We start from the raw sequence: 24,562 nt of genomic DNA, 5'->3' as shown, positions 1-24,562 counted from the left end.
TCTAACATCTGCTTTAGGCAATTCTTCCCTTGTCCATCTTTTGGGGAGGTCTATGTTTAACATCAGATTTTGAGAAGAGTGACATCACAGATATCATTAGAATTAGAGTAAGGGTTCAGGTAATAGGAGAAAGAAAAATTAACTTACTCTAACTTTTCTTCACCAGCTTAGAAATCATCTGCACAGGGTAGAAACTGCATTTTTACAGGAAAAGAGGAAACCATGCAGTGCGGAAATTGGTTAATGTGGGAAAGAGTTTCTATTCCCTGTTTGTTGTGGCAGCCTCTTTCTCTAACTGGCAGTCCTGCACTTATTGGGAGCCAACATCCATATAGACCTGTTTTCCTTAGTAGACCATTAAAATGCAATCATTACTTGGGAGTATGACAATGAAAACCCAAATATGTATATTCTCTGGCTTCCAGAGGCTTCCCGTAAGACTGACTGGAATTAAAACTCTGAGCACATATGAGCAGGTTTACCATAGAACTTCCTTGGACTTTGAGAACACATTTCTATTCAAATAGAGTGAACTGTGAGACGGTGGGTCAGTGCTTCCTTCACACATTTCTCCTCCACTACAAATGTTTCTGACAAATGAATGACACCATCATTAGTTTAATTACACTGTAAAATTAATTTTGGGGGGTATACAGTTTATAAATTTTAAAGCACAAATAGATGTGTAAACACCTACGCAATTAGGATGCAGAACAGTTTCTTCACCCTCGAAGAAGTCCCTCACACTATCCAGTTATAGTTACACCCTCCTCCCATCCATACCTTCTGTCAAACACTGATCTGTTCTCCATCACCATAGTTTTGTCTTTCAAGAATATCATATAAATGGAATCATACAGCATGTAACATTTTGAGAATGACTTCATTCACTCGGCATAATGCCTTTGAGGTTCATTGGTTTCTTTTTACTGCTAAGTACTATTCCACTGCGAATGTACAGTTTGTGTACCAATTTACTAATGAAGGATATTTCGATTCTTTCTAGTTTTTAACTACTATACATGAAGTTATTATAAGCATGCATGTACAACTTTTTGTGTGAATATAAGCTCTCATTTTTCTATGGTAAATACCCAGGAGTAGGACTGCTAGATGATACAGTGAGTGTATGTTTACTTCTTAAGAAACTGCTAGGTCATTTCCCAGAGTTGCTGTAACATTCCACATATCAATCAGCAATGAATGAGACTTCTAGTTGCTCCGCATCCTCAACAGCCCTTAGTTACTGTCAGTAATCTTTATTTTAGCTCTTCTAATAGGTGTGCAGTGGTGTCTCAGCATGGCCTGAATTTGCTAATGATGTTGAACACACTTTTACATGTTTATGTGCCACTCTTACATCCTTTTTGATAAAGTGTCTATTCAGGTCTCTTATACATTTTTTGATTTGGGTTGTCTACTTACTTATTGCTGACTTTTAAGAGTTCTTTATACATTCTGGATAAAAGTCTTTTGACAGATATGTGAGTCACAAATATTTTCTCCTAGTCTGTAATTTAACTTTTTATTGTTTCTTGACAGTATCTTTGGTATAACAAAAGTTTTTAATTTAATGTAATCCAGTTAATTTTTTATGGATCATGCTTTTGGCATAATTTCTAATAACTTTTCACCTAATCTCCAGGTCATAGTATTTTAAAATGTTTTCTTACAGTTTTACACTTCACAATTACACCAAAGATCGATTTTGGAATAATTTTTGAATAAGATGTAAAATTTTAGTCAAAGTTCAATTTTTGTTTTTTAATATATGAACGATCAAATGGTTCCAACAACATTTGTTGAAAGATTTCTCCACTGAGTTTCTTTTACATCTTTGTCAAAGATCCACAGGCCATCTTTATGTGGTTCCATTTCTTTTCTGGAGCCTCTATTATGTTCCATTGATTTACCTGACTGTCCCTTTGTCAATGTTACAGTGTCCTGATTGCTGCAGCTTTAAAATGGGTTAGTACAATTCCTCCAGCTTTGTTCTGCTTTTTCCAACAAAACATTGGTACTCCTGCTGGGATTCTGATTGGTATTGCATCACTTTGGGATGGAGTGATGTCTTCACTACACTGAGTCTTCCAATTCATGAACACCACATTACTTTATGTATTTATGTAGGTCATATTTTTATTTAGATCTTCTGTAATTTCTTTCATAAGATCCCTATACTCTTCAGTATAGACTTTGTTAGATTTATACCTGTTTTGGTAGATCTTATAAACAACATTGTTATATTTACTCAAGTTTATAACTAGTCATTGATGATACAGAGAAACAAGAATTGTGTGCATTGATTTTGTATCTTGCAACATTGCTAAACTCACTTATTAGTTATAGGAATCTTGTTTTTTTTAAGTCAAACTTTTAAAAATTGCCTTTTGAGGACAATGATCCAATTGGAACAGAACACACATTTAGTAGTTCACTAGCTAATCGGACAAACATGCTCAACTGTGGTGGCCCACCAGGTTTGTCCTAAACAAGCACTAATTTCATTTAGTGTGAAACAAAATCAAGCAGCTTGAGCTCCATATCCCGTTTGTCCCAGTGGCATATGCTTGCTTCCTGTCCACTCACTTTTAAGTATTTGCATGACTAATCCTGTCCAATATTAAACAACACTTAAAATCAAGAAAATGGGAGCAATAGGTCAAAGGACTAAGAAGACTCCTTAAACAACTTTGTTAGTAAGCTGAGAATACTCCAACCTGCTTCCCCATCAACAAAAGGAACTGGAGGGGTAAGTTTGTTTCGAAGGGGTTGGCATAGTGAAATTACAGTCATTTGATACTGAGGATCAAGGCATGGAGCCCCCTGTGTATCCTGTGGATTTCAGGGGAGTTTAATGAAATCAGAACAGAGGTGGCTCCTTGTGTGCCACAGGATGTGACCCTTTGGCATCTGGCTACAGAGCAACCTGGGTAATGAATGTTAAATTTAAAGCTAGTCTTACTCCCTTGTGATCTGGACCAGAAAATCAAGATGGCAACCCTATTTTCAAAGATTGTTGGTTTAGAAATGAATTCAAGGTGTATTCCCTCTCTAAATCTGTAACTTTTGAATTATTTTCCATAATCTGAACAAAGACAAACTCTGTCTCTCATTTGTTATCTTCTAGAGCACAAAGAGGCTTTTTCCAGCCCAATTTATTTAGCTTGGAGCATTTGTATATATTTTTTCCAGCTGAACCATTTTAATTTCCACCAGAAATATAAGAAATGTTTCTCGGCATTTTCACTAGCATTTGGTTTTATCACAATTTTTTATATTGGTCATTCCATAGGTGTATAGAATGTGATTTTAATTTGCAATTTCCTAAGGGTTAATTATGATGAATGTCTTTCCATGTCCTTATTTCCCATCCATATCTCCTCTTTGGTGAAATGTCAAAGTCTCTTACTCCTTTTCTAATTAAATTGCTGATATTTTGTATTGTTCAACTTCAGAGTTTGTTAGATATTTTGGACACGAGAACTTTGTCAGATATATGGTTTGCAAAGTTCTTCTCCCACACTGTAGCTTGTTTTCATCCTCTTAATAGAGTTTTTTGCAATGCAAACATTTTTTATTTTAATGAGGTTCAATTTGTCAATTTCTTTCTTATGGATTATGTTTTTAATATCAAAGAACTCTTTGCTTAGCCCTAGTTCCTAACGATTTTCTTCTATATTTCTTTTAAAGTTTCATAGTTCACATTTTATATGATCGATGATCCATTCTGAATTAATTTTAATAGGTGGTGAGAGGTTTAGGTTGAGATTTATTTTGTTTTACTTTGTTTTACCTATGGATATCCAATTGTTTCAGTACTATTTGTTAAAACTGCCTCTAAACCTTTTTCAAAAATCACTTGGGCATATTTGTGTAGGTCTACTTCAGGATTCTCTATTCCGTTCCATTGATCTATGTGTCTATGCTTCTGCCAATACCACGCTCTCTTGATTACTGTAACTATTAAGTCTTTACATCAGGTAGAGTAATTCTTGCCACTTTATTCTTATTTTTCAAAATTGTGTAAGCTACTCTAGTTCCCTTGCTTTTTTATATAAATTTTAGAACAAGCCTGTCTATATCTACAAAAAAGTATTTCCAGGGTTTTGATGAAAAAATTGCATTAAGTCTTTATAAATTTAGGAAGAAGTGACATCTTAAATATGTTGAGTCTTCCACGTAGAGAATGTCATCTGAAAATAAAAATCCCTTTTCTTTCTTTCTCTTGGCTTATAACACTGGCTGAACTTCATTAACTACATTGAATAAGAATGGTGAGAATGGACATATTTGTCTTGTTCTCAAATTTAGAAGAAAAGCATTTAATCTTTCTTCATTAAGTATTAACATAATGTTAGCTGTAGGTTTTTTGAAGATGTCAAGTTATTTTCTATTAGTTTGCAAAGGTCATTAATTGATGTTATATTTTGCTAAATGAAATGTCTTTTCTCCAACAATTGTTAGGATTTGTTTTCCCATAAGACTGTTAACATGATAGATTATACTGATCGATTTTCAACCTTGCATTCCTAGGATAAGCCCATTTGGCAAATAGTGTTTGGTTTTTGTTTTGTTTCATTGTTTTACATGTTGGTTTCAATTTGCTGACATTATATTTTTGTTTTGTTTTGTTTTTACATGTTAGTTTCAATATGCTGACATTATATTAAGACTTTTAAGACTATCTTTATTTTGAATAAAACTCTTCAAGTTTCTCTGTCAACACAGGCTGGGAGCTACTGTCACCAGCAGCCACCAGAGGCCCAGACAAAAGAGTGCTCATACCGTATTCACTTGCATGGATCGCTTCAGGGCAGGCATTGCAGTTATGGGTCAGATTGTGGACATGGCTTCAATGAAACACACACAATGTGAAAATTTAAGAGTTTTTAAGTACTTACAGAACTTGAAGCATACAGGGAATGCCTTGAGGCCACATGCGGAGCACAAGCAGGTAGAGAGAAAAAGAGAGTTTGGCAACTAGTATTATTGGGAAATAGGGTGTGGTCACTTTAAGTTCATCAGCAAATAAGTGAATGGTCCATTTAATGCAAGCTGTGGGAAAGAGAACGCTGTCTGCTAGGCAGGAGTCATGCCTCTCAATTCTTACCTCTGGCCACCAGCTTGTCATTTGGGTGTAGTATAGAACTGGAAACTGTGTCAAGGGTGACTATGGCCTGCCTCTGCCTCTGGCACTAGAAAGTTAAACTTGCATTTGAAATGGCTGCTGAAGCCACATAAAATTACAAGCATGCACTACGATGTTAATGAGGGATATTGGACTGCAGTTTCCTTTTCATATAATTTATTTGTCTGGTTTTAGTGTGAGGTTATTGCTGGATTTGTAAAATAAATTGGGGATCTCTTTCCATTTTCTTCTACTTTCAGGAAAAGTCTATGTAGAATTACTGTTATTTCTTCGTTAATTGTTTGGTAAAATTGGCCAGTGAAACCATGTGGACAAGGAGATCTTTTTTGGAATTTTTTTTTCCACAGAGTAAATTGTTTAATGGTTCTAAATAGGGCTATTCAAATTATCTATTTCAACTTGGGTGAAGTTTAGTAGTTTGTGCTTTTAAGGAATTGGTCCACTCAAGTAGTAAAAATTTATGTGCTTAATTTCTCATAGTTTTCTCTCATTATCTTTTTAATGTCTGTGGAGTTTGTAGCAGTATCTTTTTCCTTCAACCCTGTAATCTTTGTTTCACTATGCCTTTGTCAGTCTTGCTAAATGTTTATCAATTTTATTGATCTTTTCAAAGACCACCTTTCAATTTCGTTGCTTTTTCTCAATTACTTTTGGGCTTTTAATTCCATTAATCTCTATTTTCCTTATTATTTCCTTCCTTCTACTTGATTTGGAATTAATTTGATTTTTTACTAGTTTCTTAAGGTACAAGCTTTGATTACTGATTTGAGACCCTTCTTCTTTTCTAATGCAAGTATTCATCACTATAAATTTCCTTCTAAGCACTGCTTTAGTTACATTCTACAAATTTTGATAAAATATATTTTCATTCTCATTCAGTTCAAGCAATCTGCCTGCCTCAGCCTCCCAAAGTACTAAGATTACAGGTGTGAGACATGGCACCCGGCTACAGATGGCATTTATTTATTTATTTAGAGATGGAGTTTTGCTTTTGTTGCCCAAGCTGGAGTGCAGTGGCACGATTTCCACTCATTACAACTGCCACCTCCCTGGTTCAAGCAATTCTCCTGCTTCAGCCTCCCAAGTAGCTTGAATTACAGGTGCCCGCCACCACACCAGGCTAATTTTTGTATTTTTAGTAGAGATGAGGATTCGTCATGTTGGCCAGGCTGGTCTCAAACTCCTGACCTCAGGTGATCCACCCGCCTCAGCCTCCCAAAGTGCTGGGATTACAGGCATGCACCACTGTGCCTGGTCTCAGATGGCACTTTTAAAATGGTGAAAGAAAAAAACTGTCAACCAATGGCAAAAGAACGAAGTCAGATCATTACCTCACACCATATACAAAAACACAAAATAGATCAATGGCCTCAATATAAGAACTAAAACCATAAAACTCTCAGAAAAAAAACAAAAGAGGCTGGGTGCGGTGGCTCACATCTGTAATTCTAGCACTTCGGGAGGCCAAGGCAGGCAGATTGCTTGAGTCCAGGAGTTCAAGACCAGCCTGGGCAACATAGCAAAACCCCGACTTTTTTAAAAAACAAAACAAAACAAAAACATAAGGATAAGTCTTTGTGACTTTTACTTTGGACTGGTAATGAATTCTTTGATACAACATTAAGAGCATAAACAATGACAACAAAAATAGATAAACTGGACTTCATAAAAATTAAAAACTTGTATATCAAAGGACATTATCAAGAAGCCTACAGAATGGGAGAAAATATTTGCAATTCACACATTTGATAAGAATCTGGTATCAAGAAAACATAAACAACTCTTACAACTCAACAACAAAAACACAAACAGCCCAGTTAAATGGGCAAAGGACTTGAAAAAACATTTCTCTAAAGATATACAAATAGACAATAAACACACAAAAAAGTTCAACCTCATTTGAGACTAAGCAAATCAAAACCACAATAAAATACCACTTAACGCCCAGTAAGATGGTTACTTAAAGAAAGAAAGAAAAAAAAAAGACAGAAAATAACAAGTGAATATATTTGAAATTTCCATAAAGGGTTAAGTGATTGCCTGGTTTAAAAATAAACTCTATGAAATCTCTCAAAAAAAAAAAAAAAGGCCAAAAAAGGTAAAAGAACAAAGGTTTAAAAAATAAATGAAAACAAAGAGAAAATGAAAAAGAGGCTCAACAGAGATATAACAGCCAATTATTAGAAGTTCTAGAAAAGGGGCACAGAAACAATGGAGGGGATATAATAATTAAATATGAACATTTTCCAGATTTAAAAGAATAATGGAACAAATTCTCCAGGAAGGGTTAAAAAAATGCCATTATCTTATTTAAAATTACTAGCTGGTAGGTACCCAAAACCTATTTAGTGAAAATAAATAAATCCAGACTAACACTCATCCCGACTTCTAATCCAGTGTTCCTATCTCCGACTCTTATTGTGACACCCAAAAATTCCTACTCCGAGAGATTTCAGGTAAACTGTTTCTGGAAGTGTGGGAAATACACATACACCATGGAATATTACTCAGCCATAAAAAAGAATGAGATCATGTCTTTCACAGTAACATGGAACTAGAGGGTATTATTATAAGTGAAATAACTCAGAAACAGAAAGTCACATACCACATGCTCTCACTTATAAGTGGGAGCTAAACAATGGGTACAGCTGGACATACAGAGTGGAATAACAGACACTGGAAACTACAAAAGGTAGGAGGATGGGAAGGAGGTGAGGGCTTAGAATTTACCAATAGGTACAATGATCATTATTCAGGTGAGGGGTATGCTAAAAGCCTAGATTTCACCACTACACAATATACACATGTGAAAAATCTGCATCTGTATTCCCAAAATATATAAAAATTAAATTTAAAAAATCTTTCTGGAAAATAGGCTCAGGCCATGACTCTAACTCTCTGTAAAACTCAAATGGCCAGATGTGGTAAGAGTGACCAACTTTAAACAAGCTTACAAAACATCACCAGAATACAGGCACTGTACAGAAGAAACTTCCTTAAAATATACTGGTTCCCAGACCAAGAAAACAGAACAAGGCTCTGTGAATATGTCTACATAAATTCTTCACAAAGAATACCCTATGAAACAAAATTATTACTTTAAAAAACAAAGTCTGTTCATCATTGTATTCCCTGTGAATTATTAACCAGAGAGGGTAGACTTCAGCTATAGCTCAATTCTTTACAAATTTCTCTTCTGCTCTCAAGAAATGATCTTAGATTTTTCTCTATCCTTCCCTGGAACAAACCTACCTTAACACTCAGGAACTTTAAAAATAAACAGGTATAAATTCAAAATCTGAGAAATAAAGAGGAAGAAATGAGTAGGAAAGCACGTAGCTCCTTTCAAAAGGCACAAACAAATACTGTTTCATTTTGGCGTGTCTCCAGGCTAAAATTATGGCTTCTCAAAATATTTTAAGAATTCTACTACAATAAAAACAGGAGTTTCAGAGAAATGAAATAATTTTCCTGATAAGCAGAATAATCCCTGTAAATATGATAGCTTACATAGCAAAGAGGGAATTATGGTTGCCAATCAGCTGACCTTAAAATAGAGGTATTATCCTGGATTATCTGAGGGGGCCCAATGTATAATAATCACTCAGAATGGAAGAGGGAGGCAGAAGACAGACAGAAGGAGAATGGTCAAAGAGGTGCAGTGTTGCTCGGTTTGAAGACAGAGGAAGGACGTCATGAACCAAAGGCAGTTTTTAGAAGGTGGAAAAGACAGGGAAATGGATTCTTCCCTCGAGTCTCCAGGAAGGCACCTAGCCCTGCTGACATCTTGATTTTAGCCTGCAGAGACATGTGTCTGACTTGTAAGCTAGAGAGGATAGTAAGATAACAAACAGTGTGTTGTTTTAAGCCATTGTATTTGTGGTAATTTGTCACAGCAGCCAGAGAAAACAAATACACCCTGTTTCTCAAATGCTATAATTAGGCTTGTTTCTACTGTTTTAGAGTCAATCCTATACTTACTGCATTCACTTTCTATAATTTAAATATTTGTTCCTTCCTTTCTGTGATGCCTTACAAAGGCTGAAACACAAATAGGCCACTACAGAAGCACATTAGCACCTGAAAAAGGAGAAGAGTCAGGTGTGACTGGTGGGACTTCTAATGGTTGCAGTAATGTAATATGTTGTAGACCTCAGCAGTAAGCTCAAATCAAGTTTTGCTTGACTGGACTTTACTTAAGCCTTTTAAAATTTACTTTTTTACTTCAGCCTTCACAGGCTTCAGATGAGTAATTTTAGCTATACTGATTATAACGGTGGGTGGCAGACTTCAGTTAACATATATATTTAATAAATCAAAATGCCAAGTGCATTAGTGGTATGTGTAGTCTTTTTGTTAGATGAGAGAAAATGAATGTATTGAGTGACCTCAATTCCTTTAGCAGTCAGAATTTCCTTATTTTAGGTTCAATTTTCTGTCCTCAAACCAGTCAAGTTACAGTGCATCCATCAGTGCCCATTTAACCTGAGGACAGCCCCATCACATTTTTGTATATTACATCAAATGAAGTTTCAGTAACATTTTTTAAAAGCTTTTCTTTTTGTTCTGTTTTACTGCAGAATTTCATATCTTAAGGACATTATACTTTGGGGGAGGTGGTAATAAAAATATCATAGGATGATTTTATGAGTAGATTATGGTAATACCAGAGATTTATTAATCAATGCACTTAAGATTTACCAGTAAGCTTTAGGTAAGAGTAGAAAGTCACTGGAATGTTCTAGGAAAATAGAATACCATGCATAGCAACTTTCATATAGTAATACTGACTAGCACTTTTATATGCAGAAGTTTCTACACAACTGAATAGGAGCTGGTATGGACACAAGTAAGGTGGTAGATGTGTTTTTTAATCTAAATTACAAAAATAATACTGCTCTACACTAGCATAGTCATTACGGCAGTTTATAACTGTAAAATATTGGAAACAATCTTGATGCCCATTGTTGGGAGAGTAATTGAATAAACAATGCACAATCTACAAAATAAGTAGTATACAGCGGTACAAAAAGAATAAGGATGATCTCGGCCAGATGTGGTGGCTCACGCCTGTAATTCCGACACTTTGGAAGGCCAAGACGAGTCGATCACTTAAGCCCAGGAGTTCAAGACCAGCCTTGGCAACATGGTGAAACCCCATCTCTACCAAAAATACAAAAATTAGCCAGTCTCATAACCCAGTCTCAAAATAAACAAACAAATACATACATAGGTTAAAATTTAAAAATAAAATATTTTTTTAAAAAGAAGAAAAGGGAAGATCTCTATGAAGTAACATGAAATAAATGAGTACTTTAAATAAACCACGATGTGGGCAGAACCCAAAACGAAATACAAACAGCAACAAATGAACCTAAAAGTATTACAAATGAATAATACAATCACGCTGAAAGGATTGAGAACTAAAAGAACTAATGTAAGTAAACTTGGAAAAGAGTACTTATTGTATTTTGTAAGGTTAAGGTTTAAAAAAAATGCTAAACAAATATTGTAAGTTAGTGAATCTTTTTCATAGGGTGTAAGTTAGCAATTCTGAAACTGTGTGTATATAATATAGTATAAATATAGTATAGTTATGGTATATAATATACTATATATACTATATCTATAACTATGTATGAATATATACTATAATCCTTATACACACACACACACACACACACACACAGTGTTGAATAACTAAGTAAATATATTGTGGTTGAGAAACCAAGTTTCTCACTTTCTGAGAAAAGGCTTAAAAATAACAAGAAAGGCTAGAACAAATTCTGTGGCATTTGATTGGAGTCAAAGGTATCCGTGTGAGCTCTTGGTCTTTAATATATATGGAAATGGATACAGAAATAAATATAGAAGAGAAGTGTGTGTGTATACATATAATTGTCAGTTCTGTCTGCCACAACAACTAAAAGTAATTACACCTCAGTAGCAACGAACACACCTAGACCCCAGATCTTGCTTTCTAAATCTCATTCTCCAAAAAAAATCTTCCTTGGAGACATGATGACTCAAGGGCTAGGGCAGGGAAAATACAAGATAAGCCTGGAATATTTTGTGGTCATATGAGACACTACTTATTCAGCTACGGCTGAAATCTGGGTTTCCCAATGGTTGGTCTAATGTTATCATGCTATTTTCTCCTTCACCATGTACTAAAAGGTAGAAAGAGGTTCCACAGACCAACTTTCCTATCTGTGTCTCCATGCAACCCAACTTAAGCTACCAAGCTGGCAGCTTCTGCTAATACAGGTTGCCTGACTCCCAAGACCAGGAAAGGGATAAAAGATTGCGGAAGTACCACACAAATGCCACTAGAAGTTGAAGAGCCTGAAAGCAATACTTATAATCACCACGGGACAATAAAACCAAATAACCTAAATTGAAAAATGTTTAATTACTTATTCAGGCTAGAATAGCAACTTCAACAACTCCTAAAATTCATTCAATTAGTGAAAGACTCTTAGCTTCAGTGTCCTCATTAACTATAACAATTTTATAATAGCTACTTGATCCAAATCGCAGAATTCAATATTTTCTCCAAAAATATTACCCATTATACATCTACTCTATGCCAGGTACTATGCTAGGTAAAAGGAACATATTACACTCTGTTCTTTTTTTTTTTTCTTTTTTTTTTAAGACAGGGTCTCACTTTGTCACCCAGGCTGGAGTGCAGTGGCGCAATCATGGCTCATTGCAGCCTCAACCTCCTGGACTCAAGTGATCGTCCCACCTCAGCTTCCCAAGTAGCTGGAACCACAGGCATATGCCACCATGCCTGGCTAATTTTTTAGTGTTTTGTACAGATGGGGTCTTGTTACACTGCTCAGTCTGGTCTCAAATTCCTGGGCTCAAGCAATCCTACCACCTCAGCCTCACAAAGTGCTGGAATTACAGGCATGATCCACCGCACCCCGCCTACTCTGTTTATTAACAAATTACTTTTAAGTTCACTGACTTTTTCTCTGCAACACAGGCTTTGATCAAGAAGGAGTTTAGGTAATCCAGTAACTTCATTTTTATGAGAAAAAATGTTCAGAAAAAAAGTACTCTGTTCATGGTCTCATACATAGGTGGGGTGTATGAAGATCTGATACAGAAATATTTATAATATTTAATGTTATATCTTTCTTATTTTAAAAATCTGATTTATAAATATCATTTGTCCTTTCAGTTTGAGATACTGAATTTTCCTTCCTTTCCACCATCTTACTTCCCTGGGGTCATTTCCAACTACCCTCTACCCCATACCCTATACTCAGCAATGCTGATGTTCCTCTCACACATCATGATTTTGTGATATACTCATGCTGTACATGCTGTTCCGTATGCTAAAATGCTCACCATCTAATTTCCTTGGCCAACTGGTAAAACTTGCATTCATTCTTCAACACTCAACTCACAAGTTAACTTCCTCTTCAAAAGCTTCTGAATGACCCCCCAACACACACACACACACACACACACACACACACTTTCCTTTTGTTATTTCAAGAGCACATGCATACTAATCATTTATAAATTCATACTACGATCATGTGTTTATAATTTATCTGCCTATCAAACAAGATTTTGAACTAATTAAGGACAAGGACAGCCTTATCCACCTCAGTGTCCTCAGAAATTAAGAGTATGCCTGGAGCATAGTAGAAGCTCAAGAATTATTGAACTGAACTTCATATTGTAACATAATCTATAAGAAACATTAATGCTGAATGAAGAAAAATATGTTTAAAGAATCACAACAACTACATTTCATACATTTAAACTTTTCTTCACACATAAAAGTTATACTAATAGGACAAAAAGATCTATACTGATAATTAAATGTACATGGAAGATTCACTACTGGAGTTGGAGTAGCTCCCTTCTATTCGTTCAAATTTTGTAACTCAATGTCAAAGCATACCTGAAAGTATCAATATCAGTTTGAGATTTCTATTTACCTACATTAGGACCATCTCAACTTTCTATAAGCTGTCCCTCCACTACCACATCTATGCTAGCATCACATTTTTAGTTACTTGCAGCTTGCTATTATGACACGTGATACCTTAGAAACTTACTTTGTAAATAGGTTATGTCATAATGTGTATAGAAAACTAAGTGAAAAGTATTAAACAGTACCTTTAATTTTTTAAGGGTTAACTTAACAAGGATTTATTCACAGGAATACATGTAAGTAGAGAAAAATAACAGAAAAGCTAAACAAATGAAATGAAATGAAGAGGATCCAAACCAACTTTCACTCTGTAGCTTTTCACTTGCAACCTATGTGCATATATCTACGGCACAGAGGGCCACCAACATGCACCAAAATACAGCGTAGGAACCCTGCATTACACCCATTAACTTAAACATATCTTTAAGATCATGCTTTGAACAAAAAAAAAGAAAGCTTAGAAGGCAGTATGTTGAGTGGGGATAAAACAATGAAATACAGCAATCATTTTTCAACTTCTACAATTGTCTTTATGTGCCAACTGACATTTACGCAGCCTTTTACACATCTTTTACCACGTAATTTAAATTTTAGAAGTTTTGATAGAATCATGAGTAGTATATAACCATGCAGAAAGCACATCACACTGACAGCACAGAGGCAAAGATTTTGCACAGGTATATCAGCTTTCCACATTGTGCAGGTTACACACAATGCAATATCAATCTTATTCCTAACAGATCCTAAAAAAGATATTTCAAGGACTAGCTGTAAACTACAGTACTTTATATATCTATATTCTTAATGAAAATAAAACCCACAAATCTTAAGAAGGAACAATTTAGTGTAGCAGGGCTACACTAAATTGGTAAACTGCAACACAAATTGCTGCAACATAGGTAAATGAATACCAGTCTCACTCTATGTGATGCAAGCATGCTACTTCCCCACTAATTTAAATTACTTTCAACCACTATGAGCCAGAAAGCATGCCTAACCCTTAAACTGCACTTTAAAAAATAACATATTGGCCTAGAAATTAAATCTAATGAGGTGCAACCATCAAATTATATCCGCTACATTAATGTTCAATGCAAAATTAAGATGTCATCTTTAGTTTGATATACCAAGCCCCATTTATTCCACCCAGCCTGCACACCCCAAAAAAGGTAAAAGGAGTGACTCATTTGGCATTTCACAGGGTGCTTCATTGTTCATGTTTGTTTTGTTCTATTTCCAACTTTTTTGGGGTACCTTAAATTGTAACTTCCAAGAACCTGCTTCTACTATGGGAAGGCAAGCTGATTTTAACTATATTAGTTCTGTTTGTGCAGTTCTTCATCAATATGCAAAACAAAGCCCCATGATGTGGGAAAACTTGGATTAAAAAAAAAACTTTAAATAAAAAAAGAAAAAAGCTTCTTTACTATTTGTAACTCCCATTCTTAGGTTTCCTTTATTGTGCGCTATAGAATTGTTCCTCTTTCTTGTCCCTATGCATCATTTATATGGTTCCTGTTTTGGTACAATTCTCCATAATATTCCACAATGTGCTGTTTTGTGAGTAGACTGAACAGATTTTTTTTTTTTTTTTTTTTTTTTTTGCTTCTTCAGATCCAGTGCAGAGTTGTAGCTGGAGACATATTTCAACCCACAAAGGCTCCAGATGTTAAAACATTTCCCAACATCAACCTAATACAGTGACAGCAACACCTCCCTCCTGCCCCTTCCAGTAGGGTTGAGATTGTAGTGTATTCCCTACCGGTTTACCCTTCCCCCCGTAAAGGGTAGCATTTTCCCTGGGTGCAGAGGCTCCCTCATAGTCTCCAAGACTGAAGGACCCCTAATTTTGGGACTGCAGCTTAAGTGTATTAAACACCATAAACAGCTGCAAGACGCTCTTTTTAAGGGAAGAGGAAACTGGTCAGAGAAATGCCTCCAATTTTTATCGCCTACTTGATTTTTAAATCCATGAAGGATCTTACACCGAATGTGTCTCTGAGATCATCTTTTGGGTTAATCCATGATGCAACAGCATCACAAAAAAATATAAAACCTTGGATTACACTACTGGGATTCACAATGATCATGGTACAAATTCCACAGAATGCTGAATCCTTTTCCTCATTGTCTCTTATGTTTCTCAGAAAGGTGCACCAGGGTCTTCATACTGCTGTAGCATGGGGGCCACCTCTTGAAGACACACGTAACCAAGACGACCAATCGTTATTGCTGTATTCTCTAACAATGTCTTTGGTGTGTTGGGTCTGTTAATGATTTCTACAAGCTAGTGCAACACCATAGGAATATAAGACTGCATCTCTATATCCATTTGAATGGAGATTTCTCCAACTGCCCATGTGGCATTGTTGCAGACTGAAATGAATTCTGGATTTGGGTTGATTCCCAGTATTGGCATGAAATCAGCTATACAAGGCTTAACATGCTGAAAGCAAGCTTTTGTGAGGTCACCTAACAGGGCAAAATAACTCTGTCGAACTTCTAGCATTTTATCCTGCATCCACTGATGCATTAGTGTTAGGATGTTACTTTGGGCTACCAGCTGTTCAATGTTGCCTCCAAGTCCTTCAGCCAGGCCACTCAGTAAATCAAGAGCCACTATCATAAAATCTTTATCTGGAGCTTCATATTGATCTGGTTGAGCATTGTTTAGCATGGCTTGGGCAAGTTTTCCTCATTGTCTCTTACACAGGTTCACAGTATGGAAGAAAGCCAGACTGCAGTGCTGTGGCAACTGAAGATAGGCACTCAGGTAAAGGGAAGAGATCCTTATCTTCACCATTTAACATGTTCCATTTCTGGGTCAGTGGAGGCATTAGCATCTGAATATATTCTGGTTTGTTTGAATGATGTCCTACTGAATCTGCTAATGTTCCTAAGGCATTGTAAAGCACGAGCAGGTTCTTATGCTGGTATTTACTAAATGCAAAGACCAGGGTATCAAGTATATAAGCAAAGTGAGTAACAGGTGCTGTACAAGCCTCCTCTTCTAGGCAGCAAAACCAGATACATGTTAAGTTCTTAGAATATTTATACTGTGTCTGTATGATTAAGATTAAGATGTCCAAGATCATCTCCATAAATCCTCCTTCAAATAATCCATGTATTAATAGTATAGAGGTTTTAGAGCCCAAGTAGGATGAGAAAGACATTGATGTGGAAAAGGATACGGTGGCAGAAGTGAAGTGGGTTACAAAGATGGAAGTTAATCAAATAAGAACAGTCGTGCACCATATAACAACATTTTGGTCAATGACTGCATATAAAACTGGTCCCTTAAGATTATAACGGAGCTGAAAAATTCCTATTGCTTAGTAACATAATGATGTCATAACTGTCATAACATCATAGTGCAGTGCATTACCTTTTCTATATTTAGATATGCTTAGATACACAAATATCGTTATTGTTACAATTGCCTACAGTATTCAGTAAGGTAACATGCTATACAGGTTTGTATCCTAAGAGCAATAGGCTAATATCACATAGCCTAGGTGTATAGTAGGCTACAACTTCTAAGTTTGTGTAAGTACATTCTATGATGCTTTCACAACAATGGAATTACCTAACACATTTCTCAGAATGTATTTCTATTGTTAAATAATGCATAACTGTAAATATTTTAAGGATAATAATGGAAGTCAGGTTTATCACCGTCAGAGATGGGGACTGCAAATATAGAAAGGGAAAAAACTAGAATTGAATCCTGTGGTGTTAGGATGGAATTGGTGGTATTAGTTTGAATTCACGGTTTTCAAAATATATAAATAATGTGGACATAAATATTGATACATGTGTGTGGAAGTATATATGTATATATATAAATATATTCCCTAGCTCTCACCACTGAAGATGCCTATGAGCAGCAACTTTTCAATAGCAGTGAGCACATCTAGCCCCCAAAACTTGGCTCTGAAACAGCATTTCCTAATAAAAAGAACAAGGGCTCTAGGAGAAATCACTCATTCCAGGCCTAGGGCAGAAAAAAATGAAAGATGAGACTAAAACATCTTGTACAAAAGAGCAAGGGAGTGCTCAAAGAATTATGAGAGAAGAAAAACACACAGGAGTCTGTTTGAAGGAGCACTCACTGGCCAGGAGACTGAAGAGACTAAAGTCCCTGATTAACAAAACCAACGTGTGATTCTAACACGGATCTTTTTACTATAGAAGATATTACTGCCTTCAGTTTTTGGCTCAGAAGAGGCCAAGGTGCAACTCTCTTTGGTTGTACCAAATCCAGGTTCATCCGACACCAGCTGCCTCCACCATGCTGCTGAAGTTCCACCCCAGCTTTGAGATCAAAGTTGTGTATCTGAGGTGTATCGAGGTAAAGTCAATGCCACATCTGCACTGGCCCCCAAGATCGGCCCCCAGGGCAACCAGTACCTCGAACGATCTGAGAATTACAGTGAAACTGACTATTCAGAATAGACAGGCCCAGATTGACGTGGTACCTTCTCCCTCTGCACCGATCATCAAAGCCCTCAAGGAACTGCCAGGAGACAGAACGAAACAGGAAAATATTAAACAAGGTGAAAATATCACTTTTGATGAGATTGTCAACATTGCTCAACAGATGTGGCACTGATCTTTAGCCAGAGAACTCTCTGGAACGATTAAAGAGATCCTGGGGACTGCCTAGTCTGTGGGCTGCAATGCTGATGGCTGCCACCCTCATGACATCATAGATGACATAAACAGTGGTGCGGTAGAATGGCCAGCTAGTTAAGAAGCACAAAGGAAAATATTTCAATAAAGGATCATTTGACAACTAAAAAAAAAAAAAAAAGTTATTATTGGTCAGATGGAGAAACTTGAATGGGGTCCGAGGATTTGGTGGTAGTAATGCATTCATGTTAATTTCATGATGCGAATGGTTATTCTGTGATTATATAGGAAAATGTTCTTGTTTCCAAGAAGTATACATTAAAGCAGGAGTCTAACCCCTGGGCCATGGACCAGTACCAGTCTATGGCTGGTTAAGAACTGAGCTGCACAGCAAGAGGTGAGCAGCAGGCAAATGAGCATTACTGCCTGAGCTCTGCCTCCTGTCAGATCACCAGCAGCAATAGATTCTCATAGGAGAGTGAACCCTATTGTGAACTGCGCACATGAGGGATCTAGGTTGCACACACCTTATGAGAATCTAATGCCTGATGATCTGAGGTGGAAGGGTTTCATCCTAAAACCATCTCCATCTGCACTCCAGTCCATGGAAAAACTGTCTTCCCCAAAACCAGTCCCTGGTGCCAGAAAGTTTGGGAATTACTGTATTAAAGTATCTGAAGGCCATAGGGCTTCAGGTAGGAAGCTTATGTGCAAATGGCTCAAGGGGGTGGAAGGGAGTCATTTGTACTTTTTGCTGTCACTTTTTAATAGGTACAAGTACACTGGTTTCTGCATCACTTTGTAGAGATCATCAATACCATCTATCCAATCCTTCCCACCACTTCATGAGTATGAATGAATGTGGAAAATAACATTCTACAGTGGCCTCAGTAGAAAAGATAAAAAAGGCTATGTATTCACAGTGAAAGGACAAATGTAAACAAGGCAAAGTCCAGCCATGAAATAACCTTATGGATCACAAACCAAACTTTGAGACTTTATTCTAACCCAAAGCAATAGAATCTAAACATACATACTAAGAAGAAACTTAATACTGATACAGGATGTACGATAAAACCTGAGTTAAAGGGGCATAAACATCAGAAAATGAGAATTTTACTGAAGAAAAGCCCAGGCCAGGAGCGCTGTAATCCCAGCACTTTGGGAGGCCGAGGCGGGCAGATCACGAGGTCAGGAGTTCGAGACCAGCCTGGCCAGCATGGTGAAACCACGACTCTACTAAAACTACAAAAAATTAGCCAGGCATGGTGTTGTGTGCCTGTAATCCCAGCTACTCAGGAGGCTGAGGCAGGAGAATTGCTTGAACCCAGGAGGTGGAGGTTGCTTTGAGCCGAGATCGTGCCATTGCACTCCAGGCTGGGTGAAGAGCAAGACTCCGTCTCAAAAAAACAAAAGAAAAGAAAAGTCCAGTCCTTGTCTTCAAAATTACTTCAGTGTGGCCGGGCGCGGTGGCTCATGCCTGTAATCCCAGCACTTTGGGAGGCCGAGGTGGGCGGATCACGAAGTCAGGAGATCGAGACCATCCTGGCTAACACGGTGAAACCCTGTCTCTACTAAAAATACAAAAAAATAGCCTGGCGTAGTGGCGGACGCCTGGAGTTCCAGCTACTCGGGAGGCTGAGGCAAGAGAATGGCATGAACCCAGGAGGCGGAGCTTACAGTGAGCTGAGATTGCACCACTGCACTCCAGCCTGGGCCACAGAGCCAGACTCTGTCTCAAAAAAAAAAAAAATTAAAATTACTTCAGTGCAGGTATGAAGATCAATACAAAGTAGTATACTATAAACTGAAATAAAGTGCCAAAAGTAGGAGGAAGCAACATGATTAGACGTAGGAAGAAAGGAGTAATTAATTCTAACGGGAAAGAGCCATTTATCGAGCACCTACACACACTAAGTCAGTATCACAGCACAGAAAGATGAAAAGAGGCTGTCCTCACGATATAACAGGAAGGAGAAAGGCAGAAAACCAGGGTGTGATTTAAAGTGCCATGGGGTCTCATCATTGAACAGTTAACCCTTAGGGGGAGGGGAGAAAATAAAAGTCTGAATACAGCCTTAAAGGAGGAATAGATGGGAGCATTAAGAAAAATATAAATAATCTCAAATGGTCTTAGCCTGGGAATGTAGGCAAGGTAGCAGTAGTATGAAAAAGGCCCTGAACATGGATACAGATTTTTTTTAGATTTTAGATTCATGATGTGTAAGTTTACTCCATGAACATGTTGCATAATGGTGAGGTCTGGGCTTCTAGAAACCCATCACCCAAACAGTGAACACTGTACCCAATAGGTAATTTTTCAACTCTTATCCCCCACCCATCCTCCCCACTTCTGAAGTCCCCAGTATCTATTATTTCCATGTTTATGTCCATATGTACCCACTGTTTAGCTCCCACTTACAAGTGAGAACATGCAGTATATGATTTCCTGTTTCTGACTTATTATACTTAGAATAATGGCCTCCAGCTCTGTCCATGTTGCTACAAAGAATACAGCTTCATTCTTCTTTTGTTGTTGTTGTTTTTTGTTTTCTGGAGAAAGAGTCTTGCTCTGTTGCCCAGGCTGGAGTGCAGTGACATAATCTCAGCGCACTGCAGCCTCCGCCATTGCAGCCTCTGCCCGGGTTCGAGTGATTCTTGTGCCTCAGCCTCCCAAATAGCTGGGATCACAGGCGTTTGTGCCACCATGCCTGGCTAATTTTTGTAGTTTTAGTAGAGACAGGGTTTAGCCATGTTGGCCAAGCTGGTCTTGAACTCCTGGCCTCAAGTGATCCGCCTGCCTCAGCCTCCCAAACTGCTGGGATTACAGGCATGAGCCACTAGGCCCAGTCTCAGTTTCATTCTTTTTTATGGTTGCATAGTATTCCATGGTGTATATACACCACATTTTCTTTATCCAATCAACTACTAATGGACACTTAAGTTGATTCCATGACTTTGCTATTTTGATAATTTATATTTATTGTGATAAACATACAAGTGCAGATATCATTTTGATATAATAACTTCTTTTCCTCTAGGTAGATGTCCAGTAGTAGGACTGCTGGATCAAATGGTAATTCTATTTTTAGTTATTTGCTAAATCTCTGTACTGTTTTCCACAGAGGTTGTACTAATTTTCAGTTTTCATTCCCACCAACAGTGTTATAAGTATTCCCTTTTCTCCACATCCTCACCAACATATGTTATTTTTTAACTTTTTAATAATAGCCATTCTGACTGGTGTGAGGTAGAATCTCTCTGTGGTTTTGATTTGCATCTCTTTAATGATTACTGATGTTGAGTTTTTTTTATGTTTGTTGGCTGCTTGTATGTCTTCTTTTGAGAAATGTCTGTTCATATCCTTTGCCCATTTTTTTAATGGAGTTATACATTTTTTTCTTGTTGAGTTCCTTGTAAATTCTGAATACTGGTCATTTTTCAGATGCATGGTTTGGAAATATTTTCTCACATTCTGTAGGTTGTCTGTTTACTCTGTTGTTTCTTCTGCTGTGCAAAAGCTTAATTAAGTCCCATTTATCTATTTTTGATTTGTTGCATTTACTTTTGAGGTCTTACTCATAAATCTTTTGCCTAAGCCAATGTCCAGAAGAGTTTTTCCTAGGTTTTCTTCACAGATTTTTATAGTTTTCGATCTCACATTTAAGTCTTTAATCCATCTTAATTTCTGTGTATAGTGAGAGACAGGGGTGCAGTTTCATTCTTCTTCACATGGCTAGCCAATCTGCCAAGCACCATTTACTGAATAGGGTGTCCTTTCCCCGTAGTTTATTTTTGTTGGTTCTGTCAAAGTTCAGTCAGATGTATGCATGTGGCTTTACTTCTTGGTTCTCTATTCTGTTCCATTAATCAATGTGTCTACTTTTATATCAGTACCATGCTGTTTTGGTTACTACAGCTTTGTAGTATAGTTTGAAGTCAGGTAATGTGATGCCTTTGGCTTTGTTCTGTTTGCCTAGGATTGTTTTGGCTGTTTGGGGTGTTTTTTTGGTTCCACTTGAATTTTAGGATTGTTTTTTCTAATTCTGTGAAAAGTGATGTTGGTAATTTGATGGGAATTGCCTTGAATCTGTAGATTACTTTGAGCAGTATGGTCATTTTAATGATATTCTTCTAATCCTTAAGAATGAAATGTTTCAATCTGTTTGTATCATTTATGATTTCTTTCATCAGTGTTTTGTACTTCTCCTTGTAAAGGTCTTTCACCTCCTTGGTTAAATGTATTCCTGGGTGTGTGTGTGTGTGTGTGTTTATTGTAAATTGATTTCAGCTCTCAATTTGGTTCTGTTTGAGCACTGATGGTGTATGGATATAACAATTTTTGTATATTAATTTTGTATCCTGAAACTTTACTGAAGTTATCAATTCTAAAAGTCTTTTCGAGGAATCTTTAGGGTTTTCTAAGTATAAGATCATATCAACAACGAACAGATAATTTTACTTCCTCTTTTATAATTTGGATGGCTTTTACTTCTTTCTCTTGCCTGTTTGCTCTGGCTAGGACTATGCTGATAGGAGTGATGGGAGTGGATATCCTCGTCTTGTTCCAGCTCTTAGGGGAAATGCTTTCAACTTTTGCCTATTCAGTATGATGTTGGCTACAGGTTTATCATATAGGGTTCTTATTATTTTCAGGTATGTTCCTTTGATGCCTAGTTTGCTGAGGGTTTTTATCATGAAGGGATGCTGTATTTTATCAAATGCTTTTTCTTCATCTATTGAGATGATCATATGGATTTTGTTTGCTGTTTATGTGGTGGGTCACATTTATTGATGTGTGTATGCTGAAACATCTTTGCATTCCTAAAATAAAACCCACTTGATCATGATGAGTTATCTTTTTGAGTTGCTGTTTGATTTGGTTTGCCAGTATTCTGTTGAAGACTTTTGCATGTGTGTTCATCAAGGATACTGGCCAGTAGTTTTTTTCTTTTGTTGTGTCCATGCCAGATTTGGGTACCAGGATGATATTGGTTTCATACAATGAGTTAAGAAGGAATTCCTCCGCCTCCTCAATTTTTTGGAATAGTTTCAGTAAGATTGATGCCAGCTCTCTTGCATGCCTAGTAAAATTCGACTGTGAATCTGTCCGGTCCTGGGCTTTTTTTAGTTGGTAGTTTTTTTAATGACTAATTCAATTTCATTATTCATTATTTTTATTTCCTACTGGATCAATCTTGGGATGTTATGTTTGCAGGAATTTATCCGCTTCCTCTAGGTTTTCTAGTTTGTGCACATAGAGATGTTCATAGCAGTCTCTGATGATCCTTTGTATTTCCATGGCATCAGTTGTAAAATCACCTTTATCACTTCTGATCAGGCTTATGTGAATCTTTCCTCTTTTTTTCTTGGCTAATCTAGCTGGCAGCCTGTCAATTTTGTTTATCCTTACAAAGAACCAAGTTTTCATTTCATTGATCATTTTTATGATTTTTTAATTTCAATTTCATTTAGTTCTGCTCTGATCTTTGTTATTCAGATACAGATTTAAAGCAACAACAATATGATCTCACCAGAGTTTAATGAAAACAGTTTGACAGTAGTATAATATTGTTAAATAAAGTGAAAAACTAGCAAAATGTAGAGAAGGTGCAACCACCTGAGATAGTATATGTGAATACACATTAGAAAGAATAAAGCACCTCAGCCGGGTACGGTGGCTCACGCTTGTAATCCCAGCACTTTGGGAGGCTGAGGTGGGTAGATCATGAGGTCAGGAGATCGAGACCATCCTGGCTAACATGGTGAAACCCCGTCTCTACTAAAAATACAAAAAATCAGCCGGGTCTGGTGGCGGGCACCTGTAGTCCCAGCTACTTGGGAGGCCGAGGCAGGAGAATGGCGTGAACTCGGGAGGTGGAGTTTGCAGTGAGCCGAGATCACACCACTGCACTCCAGCCTGGGAGACAGAGGGAGACGCCATCTCAAAATAAAAATAAATAAATAAATAAATAAATAAATAAATAAATAAATAAAAAGATCAAAGCATCTCTGGTCTCTTCCTTAGAGTTAAATAACCCAAGCGAAGTAAAATGTCACAGATACAAAATTAGAGAGCAATTAAAAACTTCCTAAATTCATTCTAAAACTCAAAACCAAGTAAGGCAAATATAAGCCAGGTTTGATATTTTTATATTCTTCTTCCATATTTTTGGACTAGCGAAATTCCAAATTTCAGTGCAAATAATCTAGGGAACTCATATACCCACGCAAACACTGCTCAGAATATTATGACATTCAGCAGACATTTAAATCTCAATAAAGTCTAGCTATATCAGTCACAAGGTAGAAACCCAAATCTAGCCAGCTCTCCTCTTAGTAAAACACAGATTAAAAAATGTAAATAAAATGTGTTAGCCTCATGAAAATGAAGGCATACCTACTTGTTGGTGTGTCAAAAGCATACAAGTAAGTTTTTGGATTTACCTTTTAAAGTGAACAAGAATCTCATTTAAATAAGGAGTTAAACTTCCCCACTATGTGAAGATAAGGCAAGGCTGATAAAACAAAAATAAAGCCAGATACTTTCAGTGATGATCTGATTCAAACACTTCTTTGGGCCTCCTATAAAAATCATTCCAAAAATAAAGGCACTCCATGTGATGATTTAAAATTATCACCTCCTAAATATTTCAGTGTTAGAAAATCAATCATCATGACATTGTAGTTCAACTATTCTTCAATGAGAGCTCTTGTATTGTCCTAGCATTGCTGCAAAGAAGATTCTGAGTATGGCTCACTGTGTTTACAAGAGAAAAAAATGTTTTTGCCTAAGATTGTGCACATACAATGATTAT

At 36.8% G+C, this 24,562-nt stretch overlaps 1 protein-coding gene and 2 pseudogenes across 14 annotated transcripts in view; 1 reads left to right on the top strand and 2 right to left on the bottom strand.

Annotated features, from left to right (window-relative positions):
* The window catches only part of CCSER2 (coiled-coil serine rich protein 2), a 186,123-nt gene that overhangs the window by 107,690 nt on the left and 53,871 nt on the right, over positions 1–24,562 (bottom strand). For 2 of the 14 annotated variants that reach the window (XM_063781951.1, XM_063781956.1), the window contains exon 1: positions 13,121–13,211. The exons of 8 other annotated variants lie outside the window; for them this stretch is intronic. The gene's annotated coding sequence lies outside the window, so the exon portion shown is untranslated. Of the gene's footprint in view, positions 1–13,079; positions 13,222–24,562 lie in introns of those variants that run through there. 4 more of the 14 variants (XM_016918776.4, XM_063781950.1, XM_063781953.1 and 1 more) reach the window with 4 other exon arrangements.
* On the bottom strand, positions 14,894–16,367 carry LOC134807192 (transportin-1-like; annotated as a pseudogene).
* On the top strand, positions 17,289–17,919 carry LOC112204569 (large ribosomal subunit protein uL11-like; annotated as a pseudogene).

This window comes from Pan troglodytes, chromosome 8, assembly GCF_028858775.2.
Source record: "Pan troglodytes isolate AG18354 chromosome 8, NHGRI_mPanTro3-v2.0_pri, whole genome shotgun sequence".
NCBI lineage: Eukaryota > Metazoa > Chordata > Mammalia > Primates > Hominidae > Pan > Pan troglodytes.
This window is presented reverse-complemented; position numbering and strand designations above follow the sequence as displayed.